Source organism: Armigeres subalbatus, unplaced genomic scaffold, assembly GCF_024139115.2.
Source record: "Armigeres subalbatus isolate Guangzhou_Male unplaced genomic scaffold, GZ_Asu_2 Contig2011, whole genome shotgun sequence".
NCBI classification, from domain to species: domain Eukaryota; kingdom Metazoa; phylum Arthropoda; class Insecta; order Diptera; family Culicidae; genus Armigeres; species Armigeres subalbatus.
The window spans coordinates 1-5807 of NW_026942849.1; positions in this window are offsets into that span (position 1 = coordinate 1).

Consider the following 5807-nt stretch of genomic DNA (forward strand, 5'->3'; position numbering starts at 1 on the left):
CGACAGCTTTTTAGTTATTATCAAAATGCAAATGTAACAAATACGCGATCATCGGCAGTGTACAAATGCTCCGACATCTTCAGTAAAAGTAAATGTAGATGCCAAACTGGAATTCAATCCAACAACTTTCAGTATGGTCTGATGTGTACAGTCGCGATTCGCTGGTTGGGCCACGACCTCGGCCCAACTAACGAATTCGGTTTTTTAGTTGGGCCAACTGACAGCCATTTGAACACGTGTATTTCGACTTGAACATCACAAATGATGTTCAGTGACACCCAATCCCTTTTTCCATGTTTACATTGAATTTTGACGTACGGTTGCTTTTTAGTTGGGCCATGGCCCAACCAGCGGAGACCCAACTAAAAAGTGACCCAAGTATTAAAATCCCAACCAGCGAATCCCGACTGTAGCTCCGAGCCTTACCACTGAGCTGCAGAAAACTCTGATGAAGTATTACAATTTCAGATTTCGGAAACCAAAAATTTTCTATACTAATTTGATTGATGTTAATATTGAAGTTTAATTGGGTTTCTAAAAAATAATTTCAGTAAGGACTTCAATAGATTTTTCGAGAACTTTTTTATATCTTTATTGAAGAGGCTTTCGGCCCTAGGCTGGCTCCTAGGTCGAGAACTTAACCATCTTTTGAGGTAGTTTCGGAAATCGCAGAGGTCCAATGAAAATCGAGATCTAAAGAGAGAAATAAATTTCATTTGGAATCGAGAATGTTGATATATTTTGAATTGATCGATTGCAATAGTTCAGCTATCTTTTCGGACATTTCACGACCCGCCCGATCAACTTGCGTCTCATATGAACACACAATCAAACGCCCATCTAATAAACATGGGATAGATCTCATATCTAGTCTCCAGTAGCCTTGCTAGCAAAGGCGTAGGATTGCCAATCCGGAGATGGCGAGTTCGATTTTCGGTCCGATCTAGAATGTGTTTAGGGTTGAAACATTCTCGGCATCCTGGGCATAGTGTAGCCATTGTACTTGTACACAAGATACATACTCATGCAATGGCGGAAAGAAAGGCTTTCAATTAATTACTGAGGAAATGCTAACAGAATACGTTGAGTTGAAATAGTATAAGTTGAAAAGCAGACCAAGTTCCAGTTGTAACGTAGAGCCATTGAAGAAGAAGAATAAGAATATTTCATATATTAATTCTATTGAACGTGTTTACGAGAAAGACAAAACACAAAAATAATCGATAAATGTTATGAAGAAACTACTATTAATTAAATGTCAGTCAACCCTCCATGAGTAATCATCGATAAATTTAGATATGCGGAACAGATAATCCTTGGAATCTGTGTGATGGAATCACAACAATTCAGAACACATGTTTTGAATACGGTATGATTTGTTTCCATGAGCCGTGAGCTTCCGTAAGATTATAGATAAAACTACTAATGAAACATTGTGGCTTCAAAACTATTTATGGAACATTTTGGAAAAACACGTAGGCCAAACAAATGATTTATAAAAGCATTAATAAACATGAGAGAATTTGAGCTAATTTAGCTTATGCTTACTGTTGAAAACTCTCTTATTTCCTAGACAACGCTGTTGATCATTTTTGTAACAAACGATAGTACAACTTATTGTTTACCGAATCTTTACGCTCAAATAGCATACAACTATGTAATACACTACAATGGATAAGTGTCATTCATTTTATAATGTAAAACAATTATATTAAGTTTTTGAGATGTTCCTACACAAGGCCTACATTATAGTTTTCCTTCCTTTCCACTTAAACATTCTGGCCGCGCCCCATTTTTCTGAATGAAGAAGTCCCTTTATCCACCCTCGTAAAAGATTAACGGCTTTTTATCCAAAACAACCCGCAACCCGCAACCCGCGAAACACTAAAGCAAGGCGCAAAAGATAACTTTCTCGCTTACAGAACCATTACCTAGCAAAAGAGGCCGCATAGTGCGCCTAGAGTATGGAAATACCGGATAAGAAACCAAGTCGAGTGCGATCTATAATCGGTAAAACTCGGCTCGGTGCTTTGCACAATCGGGAGTTCCCGGCTTCGGTGCTAGGCTAAACGTCCTAACACGGTGCTGATGATTAAAAAGAGACACCGATAGCGGTGTTGCACTCGTCGAGGTGCTTACTCATTCGTCAGGCACCGCACTAGAGTGGTAAGTTTAATGCATTTGGTGGTGTGTTTAAAAATCGTTCCCGGTGCGGTGCGGTGTTTGGACATGCCTGCCTCCAGGAATAACTTTTGAAGTTCCTCCAAGAATTACTCCTGAAGCTCCTTCAGGAATTTCTCCTGAAGATGCTCCAAGATTTTTTCCAGGTCATCTCTAAGTTCCTCCTGGACTTCCTCCAGGATATCCTTCCAAAGCTGCTCCGAGAATTCCTGGAATAACTTCAGTAGGAATTTCTGGGGAAACTTCAGGAGGAATTCCTGGAGTAACTTCAAGAGGAATTCGTAGAGGAACTTCAGAAGGAAATCTTGGAGGAACTCCAAAAGAAATAGATGGTGGAACCACAGGAGGAATATCTTGAGAAACTCCAGGAAAAATTCCTGATGTAACTCTAGGAGAAATTCTCGGAGGAACTTCAGGAGGGTCTCCAGGATGAATTCCTGAAAGAACTTCAGGAGGAATTTCTGGAAGGACTTCAGGAGCAATTCCTGGAGGATTTTCAGATGAATTCCTGGAGAAAATCCAGGAGGTATTCTATGATTTTCTACAGGAGTAATTCCAAAATTAATTGCTGTAGGAACTGCAGAAAGGTTTTTCAGAGGAATTTCAGAAGCAATTCCTGGAAGAACTCCAGGAGGAATTCTTATAGGAACTCCAAGAGATATTCCTGGAGGAACTTCATGAAGAGTTCCTGGAGGAACCTCAGAATGAATTGCTGGAGGAACTCCAGGAGGATTTTCTAGAGGAATTTCAGGAGAAATCCCTGGAGCAAATCCACGATGAATTCATTAGGGAAGCTTGGTAAGGAATTCTAGGAAGAATTCCTGGAGAAACTTCACGAGGAATTTCTGAAGAATGTCTAGGAAGGAATCCCAGGAGGAATCCCTGAAAGAAATCCGGGAGCAACACTAGGAGGTATTCCAGGAAAAATACCTTGAGGAACTATTCGAGGAATTCATGGAGGAACTCTAGGAGTTTCTGGAGAAACTCCAGGAGGATTAATTGAAGGAGCTCTAGTAGGAATTCCTCTTGAATTCTCGGTGGAACTTCAGGAGGAATACATATTGGTAAACACATTATTTGACGACGATCCGCTTGAGCTGATGTTTGAACCGATGATACAGATGGAACCAAGGATTAAACAGATTCCAGTAACACCACAATATTCCGGAGAACTAACAAAAACAAGTTTTTGAATCAATTTGTTTGTTTCAAAACAATTACAAACGTATTCAAAATAAACAATAACAATCAATTTGAAACTTCACCGGTGAAACTGGCAAATTTTTGGTCTATTTTTGGCGGTCCAAATTTTTGGAACTGTTATAAAATTAGACCTGAAAAACAGAGCAGCGGTGAAAACGTCCTTAAGACATTAAACATTCGTTTTATATTATATTTTTACAATACAAATGACACAAATAATCGATCAGTATTTGAACCATACCACCAACTGTTCTACAGAATGGTGTAACTATATCCCAACCGTAATTTGAACTCCATGGAGTAAAATTATTTAACCTCACATGATACGGTTGAATTATTGTTCGTTCGTTCGCAAAATTTGTTCGTTAAAAGTTTAGTTTTGATACCGTTAACATTCTTAACAACCCATTGCTCGTATGGTCGAGTCCCAGAAAACGGTTATCATTATGGTCAAAACTATATCAGGCAACAGTTAGCTTAAGGTCCTAGTAACCTTTCTGCTTATGGTTTTAAGTGAAACATATACCGTATTCAGTGATGTTCTGTTATGGTTTAGAATTATGCGGGAAGGACTCGACTGGTACAAAAAATCTAAATACCGACACTAGGCGTGAGAGAAAATTCATGTAGCTGAACGAACAGCGACTGTCCGGTAAAATAATTGCGGAACAATTCGCTCATAAACTCGGCGAGCGAATCGAAAACATCAATTTGAGGAGAATCTGAACCCGTTTAAGGTAGCAAGTCCGCGAGGTGGTCAATACAAAAACCTCAGAAGTTCTTGGTATCATTCATACTCTGAATTTAAATGATCTGGCAGAGAGAAACAAACGCCTCCAATCTGGCCTTATGGCCTCATATTAATATCTACATGAAAAGATTCAGTCTCGATTGTGATGTACGATGTCACGCAACAAACCAGACGTTTAGTCTGCGACAAATCCTTTTCACTTACACAACTTGCGAAGTGAAGCTAAACGAACGAACGATGGAAGACAATGCAAGGCCACGGCTTTTCCCGAAAGCGGATTAGGCGGATTAGGCGTGTGTAACCGGATATTCTGATGCTCGATCAGAATATCAAAATCGAGCATCAGCATATGATTTGACAAGGAGAAACGAAATTTTGTGAACAATCTGCCCGATATGAGAGTCTGATACAAATACAATTCAAACATAATTACGTTTGTGGTACAATCTCTATATATAAAAATGAGTTTGCATTTCCTTTGAGACAATATAACTCACGAACGGATTGTCCGATTGCTACGGTTTTCCCACTAATCGATTCGTCTTCAGGTCCGCTGTGTTTCTATAGGTATATAAAATATTACCAAATTTTGAGGAGAAAGTTGAGAAATTGTGGAAATGCAATTTTGAGGTTAGTTGTGAGGAAACCCAATACGATGGCGCAAAAAATGATCTAGAGTGCATCGCTGAATGAACTCCACAATTGACAGTAAGAATGCAAAATATAGTCGAGTCTCTACATCTCGATGTTCTATATTCTCCCTATGTCGATGGTTTGCTCGGTCCCAAGATGAATACACCACTAGGTGTTCCAATCTGCCAAAAAGAGCCGCACGTTTGAAGAATTGGAATTGGCCTTATTTTAATTCAAAATCGGGCGAATGTTAGGCCAAGCTTGGAAACCAGCACTATTCGTCAAAAAGTATGGCGTAAAAAAGTATGGGTTCTTTGGGAAAGTTGTCCTCAAAAAATTGAAGAACCGATTGAGCGGATAAAAATTGTTGACGGGGAAAGGTCAATTGCACAGTGCACCTACAACTGCTAAATGGAATATCAAAGGATAAATTGTTATGGCTATTTTTGGACTATGTTCGTATATTAAAACAGGGCTGCATTTTGCAACGGGTTTTAAAATTCAAAACGACGCACAGTGGTGGGCCCTCATAAAAATCCCGGACAAAACTTGAGATTGCATTAAAAATTTCACCACCGCGCGCTGTTGTATTTTGTACAACACTAACGAAAAACAGATCGCTCACATTACACAGCATGAACGAGTTTGCATGAGCGTTTCAGGATCACACTTTGCTGAACGGTTTAGCAGCAATTGATTTAAGATCTGTTAACAAGAACATTCTAAAGATATTCAATTTCTTTTCCTACCGTTGAGCGTCAGTATAATCCTTAAGCCTTGTGCTGAACAAATGTGAATACCAGGATATTCGACAACATTTATTTAAACATAAAGACTGCTCGAAGAGTCAGTCTCAGTGGGTCCGATTTTCTGGATGTTAATGCATCGTCCGTCCTTCTATACTTAATTTCATGCACCAAAAGCAGAAATAGGTTGGAAGCAAAGATCTAACAGCTAAATATGACAATCTCATCTTATCACTTGCTCCGCATACTGTCAGTCTGACAATTCACTTCACGTTTTCGTATGGCATAGATCA